At 37.7% G+C, this 16,068-nt stretch overlaps 1 protein-coding gene across 1 annotated transcript in view; it reads right to left on the bottom strand.

The window, feature by feature from the left end:
* Positions 1-804: 804 nt before the first annotated feature.
* Positions 805-16,068, bottom strand: part of LOC130012394 (5-hydroxytryptamine receptor 1B-like) — a 99,752-nt gene continuing 84,488 nt past the window's right edge. Inside the window, exon 5 of the mRNA XM_056100230.1 lies at positions 805-955. The gene's annotated coding sequence lies outside the window, so the exon portion shown is untranslated. The remainder of the gene's footprint in view (positions 956-16,068) is intronic.

The following is a 16,068-nucleotide window of genomic DNA, read 5'->3' as shown; positions in this document are numbered from 1 at the left end:
GGCAGACAACTAAAGACGATTAGAGACGAGCGGAGACGGAGAGACCGGCGTATGGACTCACCCGAGTTCAGCCGCTGCCTTGGCAGAGGGGCAGAATGGTGGATTTAATATAGGTGTTCCTGTATATTAGTTTAAGTTCCTGTATTGTTGTATGTATGTAACTGTAGCTGTTTTATATACCTGGTGTAAATAAATCATATATTTACCAAACTGATCTCTGTTATCACTAAGATAGTGTGACACCTACTTTTCTGCTCCGACTGTGCGATATATCAATTTGAACTATGTTTTAATTCTTTGTAAACTTACGAGTTTTCATAGATTAACTTTCTTACATGTCATCCTTCATTAAACAAAATTTATGCAAAGACGGGATGACATAATGCCGGGTCGGAAATATTCGATTATTGCTGTAAAAGTTGTACAATACAACTGGTATAATCGCTTTTGTCAGATAGGTTATTGATAAATCATCCTGTCGCGAGCTGTGTCCTTGTGGCAGTTTCGATTTAACGGTCTATTGATCCTGTCACTCAAAAGCTGGATTCAAATCCAGAATATCATGATATGTAAGTTCCTTGCCACCTTGCCGGTTACTGTAATTCGACTCAAGGCAAATAGTGACTACGATAATGAGATTTTCCTCGAACAATTGACGGGTTTAAATCCTGGTATTAAATCTGACTAGATCGTTCCCTATCTTGTGGTTAAGGACTATCTTTTATTTTTGATTCGTATTACCAGTTCCACGGAATAAAATCACACAATCTCCAAAATGGTTTAAAATCCATTTATATCATTTAGGCACGTACAATTATACAAAAGGTTGGTACAGTCTCACACACATGACAAATCTATAAAAAATAAAATACTTAAAATTTCGTACGTGCACTGCTTAATTAGCCATGTCAGATTAATTTTATTTCAAGTATTATCCTATGCTCACTCGGCAAACCTCGGCAGATTCCGTTACTCTACATCTAGCCTTGGCTGTATGACGGTAAGTGATATGTACCTACGCCTATACAATTGCGATGCAGCACCGGTTTACTTATTAGGGAAACTTGCCGCTTTTAAAAAGAAGTGTGTAGAATTTTCAGTGCAAAGTTGTCCTTGTTTGAAGAAAATCGGATAAACCTGAAAGAAAAATAGCTGCAGACTTTGAAATATTTGTATGATAAAACATTCTTCAAAGGCGTCGTCATGGGCAACGCCGTTGGTAATCCGGGAACTTGAAAGTAGTTCCAATGGCGGACTTCGTCATACAGCCGAGGCTAGATGTTTGGTACTGGAATCTACTGAGGTTTGCCGAGTCATCCTATGCAAAAGCAAAACTCATATACCGAGACCATTTAAACCTTTCTGTCAATTTGGTAATAAATGACGGGTCAGTACAGAACAAGTCAGTGTAGAAGACAAATTGGTTATAAAACCACCGAAATTAATGGCACAATTTCTGTACACATCACATAAGTTACACGCGTGTATCATTAGACAAATAGAATGTGTCAATTGAGTGATCCCGTAAATGTAGAGTAGTTTATCATTATAATTTGTTTCTTTATATAGCTTTCATGTCTTGCTACAACCACCTGCTGGTCCACGACGTCCTGACTTTTTAAACACTCCTCGGTTCTGAGGTGAATAGTTTTTAAAAAATATTAGTATAAGATGCACATAGATAATAAAATTTATCACCCAATAATACATTCTACAGTAGATATCGCTTGTGTGATAAATTTCATAATCTGTTAAAAACAAACTACTTTTTTTATTTTCAAAGAACAGTTCATTTTTGGTGGAAACACTGGTTGATTTGCTGTCAAAAAATGATGCATCACTACGCCGTAATGCAATCATGTTCAGTAAAAGTTAAATCTATAGCAAAGAATTATATTTATTTATTTGTGCATGTAACAAAGGATTGGGGGATAAATAAAATCTCCTACTCGTCTTTTTCTATATCAAAAAAGATTCGTAGGAGATTCTCTATATAAGAATGTACAAAATATATATTACAACAGATTAACAACATATATAATAATAGCAATACTTAGATATCAAACATTGAACAAGTTCACTATTTTATCACATACAGTTAAGATTATTTTTTTAAATATATCATAACCGTGGCGTTCAAACTTGTCTGATTTACGGATGTCTCGGGAACGTTATTTATGCTATTGCTCAAGGATACCAGGGCATTGGAAATATTAATTAAATTCTCGGATCTAAAAGCTTTCGGTTCCTTGCATGGTATAGTCTTGGTTTAGATCCACAGACACTAAGCTTCCTGTCTTAACTTAATATTGATTTTTAGATAAAATAAAGAATGAATTTAAACATAGTAGAGTGACCCCAACTCTATGGAACATAGGACTTCAGTATTTATTGGGTCGTGGTGCTAAAATTAAAACTGAATCCTAGATCTTTCACCGAATTATTTTCTAAAGATAGGAAGATCGTTGGGTAGTAATAACATCTATTAGCGAAAGCGTATGAGTATGACGTCTAAAAGTTAGAAAGATCGATGAGTAGTTGTTCATGACACACCGCTTGACTGGTAAAAGAACGAAGTGCATTTAGTTTTTCTATAAATATGTACCAGTAACTAAAATTATGTCAGCGAAGAAATCCGCGTGACAAATCGCACGTCATCCCTCAATTTATTTTTAAATAAATAACATAAATATTGTCCAATAGTTATGACTCTCTGTACTGGTCATCAACCAACAAGTTGCCAAGTTTATCCAAAGGTTTCGGGCTATGAGATAGAAAGAGAAATGGGGTTTAACGTCCACTCGACACAAACTAGGTCATTTCGGACTAACATATGTTTTTTTTTTTTATTTCAATAATTTGCTTGCGCGTAGGGGTCTTTAGCAGTGGGAGGAAACCAGAGGACCCGGAGAAAACCCACGAGGTTGGACAGGCGACCCTACACCTTGTCACGTACATCCGGGGAATCGAAACCCCGCCAGTTGACTCAACGCCTCTCTGTATTCTTAAAACAATAATCGGCAATTCGAGAGAGAAAGAAAATAGAAAATAGCAACGTAAAATTAATAATGAAGTTTTTGAAACAAGTAACAAGGAAAAACAACAATTGTTCCTGTTATTTATTTCATTTAAACACACAGTGACAAGTTGAAAAGACACATTGAAACAATTAAAAACAACATTAATTACAAATTCTACGAAACACCTAAATGTATATAGGGCCTTTATAAATGTATATAGGGCCTTTGACCCACATGATCAGATAAAATACTTTTGGTTTCTCCAAATTATATCTCTAGCCGCAAATCTCAAGCCTTGAATGCAGCATTAAAATTCTTACTGTTGGCGTAAAGTGGTTCCCAGAATTTTAAAAGTACCAAAAAAAAAAAGAGAAAATTGCATCAAAGTTTGCTACCACATTTGCACTAAGTCGTGGGTTCCCATCCTTTAGGTCGCGACAGCACTTTTCGTGGGGTCGTGACGGACTTCTCTGAAACCTTTTTAAAAAAATGTCATGATTTTCATGAAAAGCATATGCCTCTCTGATCTATATACCTCTTGCAACATTGCTAATCGTCTTTCCTCAATTTTTATAAAAGTGGAAAAATGTAAACAATAAGTTGTCAAAAGTGAAACGATAATAAAAGTAAACAATGATGATGTTTCATAGTAAAAGGTGAATTTGTTCTTCGAGGGGTCGCGATCAGATGCTGGTTTCTGGAATGGGGTCGCAACCAAGATAAGGTTGGGAACCACTGAACTAAGTGAGAATATTTCTCACAAAACGTTAATTAAAAATTATTATTCGATTTTCATTTGTCATTTCATAGTACGATGCAAAGAACTACAACTAAGTATCTCGTACCCCCTTTAACAGTCACCAACGAATTGCCTATCCACTGCAATTCACCAATACACATGCACGTAACATAAACTTAGAAAGTTGAATTCGAAGACGACCAGGGGGAAATGACACTGTCCCGCAGATATTCTCTCCGAGCACAGCGCATGTGCTTGTAGTATATAACGGTATGATTGTCTCAATATGACTTCTAGTATAAAGGTTAGTGGGACGTCTGATTTTATCAGTTTCCCTGTCTTTGAACGTGAACATTTTCGCAAACTTTTCGGTCAGGACAACCATAAAACTAACTGCCTTGGATACACATTTTATAAGTTTTGTATTCTAAACTAACGTCAATGAAATAAATTTATCAGCACCATTTTTTTTAGTATCTTCATGATCGTTTTCATCCAGTCATGTAACAATGGTACTTCCGTTAGCATTACTAACAGACGTTAACGCCTCTTGATGAGTGTATGACGTCATTGGCACTGCTTCTGGTGCCGTAGAATCTGATTCTGCGTGTACACAGCAACAGCACGAGAATTTTATCTCTGTAAACAAGAACCAAATGATTGGTCGCACACCGGGTGTTGCCGATCTCAGCCAGCTCAAATTTTTCGGCAAGATGATGGTACCAGATGGTAACTGCATCACAAGGGCACAAAAACTTACAATGCACAAAGCAAGAACAATGCTGTAATGTCGCTCTCTCTGAGCACGCTGGCTAAGGCGATGCTCTTCGAAGGTTACGCTGCTGAATTCGTTGAGATTGGTCGGCATTTGATTAACAACGGTTACTAGCACTAAAACAGTTAACATAATTAATCCCATACAAGGCAAAAACAGGGCGATAACCCACGAAGCCACCATGGCGCTTTCCGTTAAAGCGTAAATGCACATAAAATGTAGCCTAATGGTGTTTACTTCACAAAATAACCATATTGGAACTATAATAATAGAACTCAAAACCCAAGGAATTGCCAGATAGATGCAGCGATGTGGTAGTTGATTAAATAATCTGTAATAGAATGATGGCCTCATGGCGAATATCAATCTGTCAAAATAAAGCAACATGATTCCCAGAAAGGCTGCAAAAGGTAACATCACATCCAGGATTAACCAGGCTTCGCACATCGTTTGTCCTAGCTTCCACTGTTCAAATTCATAATAAATAGTCAGTGTATTCACCAATGCACTTGTTAAGAGATCTATCACGGCAATGTTAGTAATCTGAATCATGACAAATTGTCTCCGAGTTCTACGAAAACATAGAATGAAGAAGATTAAGAGAAGATTAACAGCAATGTTCCACACACAGATTGAGATTCCAACTTTAGCACTATTGATAAATCCGCGCTCATGAGAACTGTTGGCATACGAACTCAGGTCGAATTCTGCCACACCAGGATCTGACTTTAACGTTTTATTCGAATTCATCATCTGAAATAAAAAGAAGAACGAGTTAGAATTACACAACCCCTCCAATAGTACTGAAAATGAAAAGCGTCGAACAGATAGGTCATCACTTTTATATGGTTCTGATTCGTATTTTAGCCCTTAGATGGCTAATCGTGCAAATTTGGAATGAAAGGAAATGGGATTTAACGTCCTACTGCTCTGATCCGACTGGGATAATGATACGCCATACAGTGTGCTAAGGGGAAATTTTGCCCTACTGCCGAGGGTTCTTTTACGCGCACGCCAATTCTTTTACGTGCACCCCAATTCTTGTACATGCCAATTTATATATACTATTCAAAAAAAGTAGGGGATATTTGATTTTGGGGGCATAATACTAAAATATGCAAATGACTACGAAAAAAGTCACTATAGAACCTAACAGAAGAAACATTTCCAGTTACATGTGACGCCCAAACGCTCCAATAGCTACCGCATGGAATGCAGGTGATGCTTGGGATCATCATGGGGGTCCAACCCAAGATTTGCACGACTCTGACTTTGAATGTTACAGTCATTGTGGCATTGAATTCCAGGGTGGAAACATCAGTTTAATTGTTTTAGTGACCAGAAAACAAATTTTGATATGCGTCGGCTTACCCAAAATGAAAGGTTACGTGCCCTTGGCATGCTACAAATCGGCACAACACAGGCGGTTGTGGCGCGGACGATGAATGTTTCTCAGTCTGTCATAAGCAGGCTATGGTCCAGATACCGTGATACACAATCTGTACAGGACAGACCACGCTCAGGTCGACCAAGGGCGACAACTCAAGCCCAGGATCGATTTATCCGTACCTTGGCCTTGAGAAATCGTGTCATCACAGCAAATCAGATCAGCGCTCGTCTTCAAACAGACACTGGTGTGAGAGTGAGTGGCCAGACGATTCGGAATCGACTGCATAGGGGTCACCTTCGCGCCCGACGTCCTCGCGTGATCCCTTGTTTGAGAGATCATCACATTCAGGCAAGACGTCGTTGGTGTAGGGATCGTCAACACTGGGATAATCGACGCTGGAGCAATGTGATGTTTTCAGATGAGTCAAGGTTCACTGTTGATTTGTTGGACAGACGTAGGAGGGTGTGGCGTCGTCGAAACGAGCGCTTCCAAGACGTTAACGTCATCAGACATGATCGATTTGGGGGTGGTTCTGTTATGGTGTGGGGAGGCATCACTGTTGCTGGAAGAACGGCTTTACATGTTGTTGCAGGGCGTGTTACAGGCCAGTACTACCGGGACAACATCTTGGCAGTCCATGTTGTGCCGTTCGCACGACGTCATGGCCGCCGTTTCATCTTCCAGGATGACAACGCAAGATGTCACAGGGCCAGGATCGTTACAGGTTACCTCCAACAACAGAACATCACCACATTACCTTGGCCAGCACTGAGTCCCGACCTCTCCCCCATCGAGCATGTCTGGGACATGCTTGGACAGAGGTTACGTCAACGTCAACAACGTCCTGCCAATGTCCAAGAACTTGCTGCTGCGTTGCAACAGGAATGGGACAATCTGGACCAAAATGACCTTAGACGTCTCATTAGGAGTATGCCACGTCGGATCAATGCTTGTTTGGCAAACAGAGGAGGATTTACCCGTTACTGACTTGGTTGTGATGCTGTGGTAACTTTGCTGTTTGACCCCGGGTATCATTTTACCCTTATAATGGTCAGTCTGTGCCTTACTTAGTCTAACGATCATTTGGAATAAATCAATGAATGTGAACTTCATTTCATTTTGTCATTTGTTTCTTCGTCAGTTTCATTAGGTGACTTTAATAACACTTAAAAATCAAATATCCCCTACTTTTTTTGAATAGTATATCTATACAAGTGTTTTTAAGAATGGAATGTTAGATTCGTGAATTAGATAGTCAATATGTGCAGATGGTATCAGCGTTCAAACTTGAGGTAGACATTCCAAGTCTCGTTAATATTTGTTTACTTGTTATTGAGTTAAAAAAATCGATAACTGTTCGGAGGTTGTATAATGCAAAATGAATATATTGAAAATTTCATTCAAATTACTTTATTTTGAGCGACGAAGTTATCAATATTTGTAGTTTTGATAAGACGTGTGTATTGATTGTTTATTATCGTAACCATGGTGCTGGTGAGTCAGATTTAGGCTCGCTTTTCCATTCTTAAATTAAATCATTAAAATGGGCGAACCGTTCTAATCTACTTAGAATCGGAACCATCCGATGGCATCGATAGTTGATTATGGTTTTGTCATGTTAATAAATGGCTAATCAATAATCTATATAACATTTAAGGCCCAAAGACAGACATGCAATAGGCCTATGTAGCTCTTGAATAATGCCTTTTTAAGTGAATGTGATAGTCAAAGTCCATTTAATAGAGGGGGGGGGGCAAATGGTTAGCACGTGCGTGCTGTATCATTAGGTCTGTCATTGAGTCAACTGGCGTGGTTTCGATTCCCCAGTTGTACATGATAAGGAGTAGAGTCGCCTGTCCAATCTCGTGGGTTTTCTCCTGGTCCTCCGCCCCCCCCCCCCCCCACACTGCTGAAGACCCCCTACGCGCAAGCGAATTATTGAAATAAAATTGAACCATATGTTAGTTCCGAAATGGCCTTGTTTTTGTCGAGTGCACGTTAAACCCCATTTCTCCCAACTTAAAGGAGATAAGTTTGTAACTCACTATATTCCATAATATTCGAAATTAAAAACACGAATTAGAATTCATTTTGTAATGAACAAATAAAAACATATCCTACAACTGTTACGTCACTTAAAACAAGGCCAGAAATAACCTATTCATGAAATACGCCCCGGCAGCAGAAATTATAGAAAACGTCAATGTACAATTAATAACATGATTTATTACAGTGAACGATAAACAACAATCACAAACATGGTAATACGAGAGAATCATACAAAAACATAAGTAACGGACTTGTAATGGACATTAAATATTAGACAGTATTATTAATTATATATACTATTCAAAAAAAGTAGGGGATATTTGATTTTTAAGTGTTATTAAAGTCACCTAATGAAACTGACGAAGAAACAAATGACAAAATGAAATGAAGTTCACATTCATCGATTTATTCCAAATGATCGTTAGACTAAGTAAGGCACAGACTGACCATTATAAGGGTAAAATGATACCCGGGGTCAAACAGCAAAGTTACCACAGCATCACAACCAAGTCAGTTACGGGTAAATCCTCCTCTGTTTGCCAAACAAGCATTGATCCGACGTGGCATACTCCTAATGAGACGTATAAGGTCATTTTGGTCCAGCTTGTCCCATTCCTGTTGCAACGCAGCAGCAAGTTCTTGGACATTGGCAGGACGTTGTTGACGTTGACGTAACCTCTGTCCAAGCATGTCCCAGACATGCTCGATGGGGGAGAGGTCGGGACTCAGTGCTGGCCAAGGTAATGTGGTGATGTTCTGTTGTTGGAGGTAACCTGTAACGATCCTGGCCCTGTGACATCTTGCGTTGTCATCCTGGAAGATGAAACGGCGGCCATGACGTCGTGCGAACGGCACAACATGGACTGCCAAGATGTTGTCCCGGTAGTACTGGCCTGTAACACGCCCTGCAACAACATGTAAAGCCGTTCTTCCAGCAACAGTGATGCCTCCCCACACCATAACAGAACCACCCCCAAATCGATCATGTCTGATGACGTTAACGTCTTGGAAGCGCTCGTTTCGACGACGCCACACCCTCCTACGTCTGTCCAAAAAATCAACAGTGAACCTTGACTCATCTGAAAACATCACATTGCTCCAGCGTCGATTATCCCAGTGTTGACGATCCCTACACCAACGACGTCTTGCCTGAATGTGATGATCTCTCAAACAAGGGATCACGCGAGGACGTCGGGCGCGAAAGGTGACCCCTATGCAGTCGATTCCGAATCGTCTGGCCACTCACTCTCACACCAGTGTCTGTTTGAAGACGAGCGCTTACCTGATTTGCTGTGATGACACGATTTCTCAAGGCCAAGGTACGGATAAATCGATCCTGGGCTTGAGTTGTCGCCCTTGGTCGACCTGAGCGTGGTCTGTCCTGTACAGGTTGTGTATCACGGTATCTGGACCATAGCCTGCTTATGACAGACTGAGAAACATTCATCGTCCGCGCCACAACCGCCTGTGTTGTGCCGATCTGTAGCATGCAAGAGCACGTAACCTTTCATTTTTGGTAAGCCGACGCATATCAAAATTTGTTTTCTGGTCACTAAAACAATTAAACTGATGTTTCCACCCTGGAATTCAATGCCACAATGACTGTAACATTCAAAGTCAGAGTCGTGCAAATCTTGGGTTGGACCCCCATGATGATCCCAAGCATCACCTGCATTCCATGCGGTAGCTATTGGTGCGTTTGGGCGTCACATGTAACTGGAAATGTTTTTTCTGTTAGGTTCTATAGTGACTTTTTTCGTAGTCATTTGCATATTTTAGTATTATGCCCCCAAAATCAAATATCCCCTACTTTTTTTGAATAGTATATTAAAGAATCAGTTCCTAACACACATGTTTGTCAACACACATTCCGATGTCACGTGGGTCGAACTATTCTGGAATCTGCGTTGATGCTGGAATCTTCTACTCTATCGCGAATTACTTACTATAATCATGAAACGAACTTGATACGAGTTATCAACGATGATTTAGACATATTACCGAACATTCACACGGTATAAAATAATACAATAACTTATATCTAACTATGCAATGAAAGAATTTACACACGAAACTTCACAACAAATCTCCACCATGCCGCTGGTTGCCATGCCTCTGCCGCAACCCCAGCATCACGAATCACACCACAACTTTAGTAACAACAATGAACTGATTATTCATTATAATCATAGAGACAATTATACACACATAACAATATCATGTAATACATGACACCTCCCCCCTTTAAAAAAGTTTAAATGTAATGTAAACTTTAAATGTAACACGTAATTTACTCTAGATAAGGTATCAGGTATAACATTATCTCTACCTTTTATATGTTTAATAACAATGTTGTATTCTTGTAACATTAAACTCCATCTGAGCAACCTCTGGTTCTTATTTTTCATTTTATGAATAAAAGTAAGTGGGTTGTGATCTGTACATACAATTACAGGATATAAAGTTGTTCCCAAATAGAAATCAAAGTGTTGCAGAGACAGTATTAATGCCAAGCATTCTTTTTCAATGGTAGAGTAATTCTTTTGATATCTATTAAATTTCTTTGAAAAATAACATATAGGATGTTCAATGTCATTTACATCATTCTGAGACAAAACTGAACCTGCACCTGTATCACTTGCATCTACCGAAAGTTTAAACTGTTTAGTAAAATCTGGTATGATAAGAATTGGAGAGGTGATTAGTATGGCTTTAAGTTTATCAAACGCTTTCGCACATTGATTAGACCAAATAAATTTAGCATCTTTTTTTAATAAATCTGTCATGGGATTAGCAATAACTGAAAAATTTGGACAAAACTTCCGATAATAACCAGCCATACCTAAAAATCTCATCATTTCTTTCTTATTATTCGGCTGAGTAAAATTTACAATAGCTTCAACTTTTGCTTTAATAGGTTTTACTTGTCCTTGACCTACAATATGGCCTAAATATTCTACAGTAGCATGACAAAATTCACTTTTCATGAGATTTACAGTTAATGTAGCATCAGATAATTTCTTAAATAAAGCATCTGACTGATTCTTGTGCTGTTCCCATGTATCACTATAAGTAATAATGTCGTCAATATACCCCTCACAATTTTGTAAATCGGCAATAATTCCGTTAACTAATCTTTGAAAGGTAGGTGGTGCGTTTTTCATACCAAACGGCATTACTTTATACTGAAAAAGACCATCTGGTGTTACAAAAGCTGATACCCTTTTAGCCCTTTCCGTTAATGGAACCTGCCAATATCCCTTTAAAAGATCGAATCTACTAACAAATTGTGCATCACCAATTTTATCAATACAATCATCTATTCTAGGGATAGGAAATGAATCAGTTATTGAAACAGAATTAACTTTTCTAAAGTCTGTACAAAAACGATATGACTTATCAGGCTTTGGAACTAATATGCATGGTGAACTCCAGTCACTGTAACTGGGTTCAATAATGTCATTTTCCAACATATACTTAACTTCATTTCTCAAATGTTCCAATTTAAGAGGATTTAAACGGTATGGGTGTTGTTTAACAGGTACAGCCCCATCCACGTCAACATCATGATATATAGCCTCCGTTTTACTTGGAACATCAGGAAATAAATGTATGTATTTATGTATTAAAGATTTTAACTCATCTTTTTCAACATCACTTAAATGATTAAGTTTAGTATCTAAATTTGAAAGTATAACAGAATTCTTTAATTTAATATCACATTGTATAGGTTCTATAACTTCTTGTTCATCATTCGACAAAACAGCAGATAAATTAGCAAATGAAATGAAATGAAATGAAATGGGGTTTAACGTCCTACTGTTTTGCTCCGAACTGGGCTAATGAAGACGGGCATACGCCATACAGTGTGCTATGAGGGAAATTTTGCCCGGACAGCGGCACTACGGCCTACTCTTATATCGAATTCCAACTGTCAAGGGATCTTTAACGTGCACGCCAATGTGTACACGGGACCTCGGTTTTTCGTCCCATCCGAACGACTAGACAGCTGTCCTTGTCAGCCCCTCCGTCCTGCATCACAGATAAATTAGCAACAGGTCTACTAATGTTTGAAGTTTCTCTCTCAATATATGGCTTTAACATGTTAATATGACATAACTGGTTTTGTTTTCGACGACCAGGCGTTTTAATAACATAATCTAAGTCACTAACTTTAGATTCAACTTCATAAGGACCGTGATATCGGGCCTGTAGCGGACTACCAGGAATAGGTAAAAAGGCAAGCACCTTGTCACCAGATTTAAAATTACGATTCTTGGCTTTCTTGTCATACCAGTATTTCATTTTGACCTGGCTATTTTTAAGATTTTCTTTGGCAATTTCACATGCTCTTTTAAGTCTTTCTTTAAAACTAACAACATAATCTAACATATTGATATTAGTATCATCACCTAACCATTTCTCTTTAAGAAATGTAAGCGGTCCCCGCACTGAGTGGCCAAATACTAATTCGAATGGGCTGAATCCAAGGGACTCCTGAACGGCTTCTCGAGCGGCAAATAAAAGAAGATGGACGCCTTCGTCCCAATCTCTTTTGTGCTCTAAACAATATGACCGAATCATATTTTTTAAAGTTTGGTGGAAACGTTCAAGCGCCCCCTGCGATTGAGGGTGATATGCACTAGATTTAAATTGATTAATATCTAACTGATGCATGACTTGCTGAAACAAATTAGACATAAAATTAGATCCTTGATCTGACTGTATAGATTTAGGTAAACCAACTAATGTGAAAAATTTAATTAAAGCTTTCACTATATTTGGCGTTTTAATATTTCTAAGAGGAATCGCCTCTGGAAAACGAGTGGAGGCACACATAATTGTTAAAAGGTATTCATTGCCTGTTTTTGTTTTAGGAAGTGGTCCCACACAATCGATAAGTACTCTACTAAAAGGTTCTTCAAATGCTGGGATGGGATACAGAGGCGCGATAGGAATTATCTGATTAGGCTTTCCAACAACCTGACAGTTGTGACATGACTTGCACAATTCAACAACATCCTTTTTCAGATTCGGCCAATAAAAATGGTTTAAGATCCTTTGGTAGGTCTTGTTAACTCCCAAATGACCAGCCATGGGCAAATCATGGGCTAAACTTATAACCTCTTGACGATATAATTTTGGCACAACAATCTGATGAACAACCTTCCACTCATCACTAACATTCGCATCTGGCGGTCTCCATTTCCTCATCAAAACATTATCATTTTTATAAAAACAAATAGGGACATTCTCCACCTCGTCTAAAGATAAACACTGACCATAACAATTGACAAGATCAGGGTCATTTCCTTGTTCAATAATTAATTCAGAACGACTTAAAGGGTCTGGACCTAAACCTTCAAGATTATTAGGGTGAAAAGAGGTACTGTCGTGTAAAATAGGAACTTGGTCCTTATCAAATGAAGCATCAAACTGAATATCAGGAATATTCGCCATAAAAGTGTCCTCTAACACATAAGAATCTTCATTAATAGACATATCCTCATTAAGAGATTTCTTTTCAGACATCTTACTCATAGCCCTAGTAACTGCACAAGCAGGGTAAGTAAATAAATCAGAATCCTGATTATCGTGAACAGGCTTTTCAAAAGAAGGATTATTTGATAGAATCGGGTTAACAATAACTTTATCACCCGCTAAGTCATTCCCTAGTAATAAATCTATACCTTCTACAGGAAGAGTAGGTCTAATACCCACAGTAACACGCCCAGAAACTAAATCTGACTTTAAGTTAATATCATGAAGAGGTACACTAACAAAGCCCAAATGAACACCCTGAATAAGAACATTAGCATCTACAGAAGACTTTGATGAAAAGGGTAAAACTTTTTCTAACATCAAACTTTGTGAAGCTCCTGTATCACGTAATATCCTAAGGGTTTTTAAATTGGCATCGTCACCTACAAGTGACACTAATCCTTCAGACACAAAAGGCTTAAACTCCTCAATAATAAATTCAGACGCAGCATTATCAACAACCTTTTCAGGGAAGTTTAATTTAATTGGCGCTTCAGGGCTTTTTAATGAAACACAAGCACTGGATTTTAAACTAGTATTTTTATTTTATTTTCTTTGAAGAATCCAGCACTCTGAAATAATATGCCCTTTTTTATGACAATAAGAACATACAGGTATTTTATGATGATCCACCCCTTTATATGCTTCTGGCTTAGGCCTAACAGTGCTATCACTATTTGACTTGACTTTATCATAAGTTTGAGGGTTAAAGGGTGATCTACTCTGAATTACTTTATTTGGGGTATAATGAGAGGTAGCGGCATGGGGAGATTTGTCTAGCCTTTGGCTACTTTTAGTAGAAATTAAATCATGTGTGAGTGAATAGTCATCAGCCATTGTAGCTGCTTCACTTAGTGTGCTTACTTTATGTTCGTCTAGAAATGTTCTAATATCAACATGTATACAATGTTTAAATTCTTCTAGTAACATAAGTTGTCTAAGTTTACTAAAGTTTCTATTAATTTCTTTAGAATCAAGCCACCTATCAAATAAGTGTTCTTTTACTCTGGAAAATTCTACATGTGTTTGTTCATTAACTTTGATTGAATTTCTAAATTTTTGTCTATATGCCTCTGGGACTAAAGCATAGGCATTAAGAATTGCATGTTTGACTGTATCATAATTAGAACTTTGTTCAAGGGACATAGCTGAAAATATTTCTCTAGCTTTACCTAATAATACACTTTGTAATAATAGTGTCCAATTTTCTTTTGGCCATTTTAAACTAGCAGCTATCTTTTCAAAATGTAAAAAATACTGATCTATTTCCTTTTCTTGAAATTTAGGAACTAATCTGATATGCTTTGCTGCATCAAAATGATTTAATAATGACTGCTGTGTGGAGTGTGACTGATTTGCCAATTCAATTTCTTTTATCTTAATTTCCTTTTGAATTTCTAATTCTTTAATATGTACTTCTTGCCTTTGTTGTAATTCTAGTCGTTTTAACTGATGTTGAAATTCTAACTCTTTTAATTTTAAAACATCTACATCACCTGGTATCTCACTAATTAAATCTAAGGCATCTTCATCAAAAATATTATTATCAACCAAGGTTTTAAGTACTGCATTTTTAATTATGTTCTTTCTCATAGATTGATTTACTTTAACTTTGAAATGAATGGCAAGTTCTAACAATTCAACCTTCTTTAATCCGTCAAACTCCACCAGAGTTGGTTTTGACAAAAATGTTTGGACAGTAAACACCATATTGACTTTCTACTTTCTGCTGATTTATAAATATACCAAAACACAAATCTGTGTATTATAAATTTCGTTTACATAAGAAATTTAACTAATATCATAAATATATACGGATTATCCCGGACTTAAGCCCCCAATTTCTGTTACGTCACTTAAAACAAGGCCAGAAATAACCTATTCATGAAATACGCCCCGTCAGCAGAAATTATAGACAACGTCAATGTACAATTAATAACATGATTTATTACAGTGAACGGTAAACAACAATCACAAACATGGTAATACGAGAGAATCATACAAAAACATACGTAACGGACTTGTAATGGACATTAAATATTAGACAGTATTATTAATTATATATTAAAGAATCAGTTCCTGACACAAATGTTGGTCAACACACATTCCGATGTCACGTGGGTCGAACTATTCTGGAATCTGCGTTGATGCTGGAATCTTCTACTCTATCGCGAATTACTTACTATAATCATGAAACGAACTTGATACGAGTTATCAACGATGATTTAGACATATTACCGAACATTCACACGGTATAAAATAATGCAATAACTTATATCTAACTATGCAATGAAAGAATTTACACACGAAACTTCACAACAAATCTCCACCATGCCGCTGGTTCCCATGCATCTGCCGCAACCCCGGCATCACGTGGTCACCAGCACGCGCTCGTCTTGATTAAAAAGTCTCTAAATTCTGCAACAATGCTAGCAGACGAATCACACCACAACTATTATTCATTATAATCATAGAGACAATTATACACACATAACAATATCATGTAATACATGACACAACACAATGTGGAAGTAATTAGTAAAGTCATCTCGAA

The sequence above is a fragment of the Patella vulgata genome, chromosome 4, assembly GCF_932274485.2.
Source record: "Patella vulgata chromosome 4, xgPatVulg1.2, whole genome shotgun sequence".
NCBI classification, from domain to species: Eukaryota; Metazoa; Mollusca; class Gastropoda; family Patellidae; genus Patella; species Patella vulgata.
Note: the sequence above shows the minus strand (reverse complement) of the source record. Positions and strands in the feature narration are given on the sequence as shown.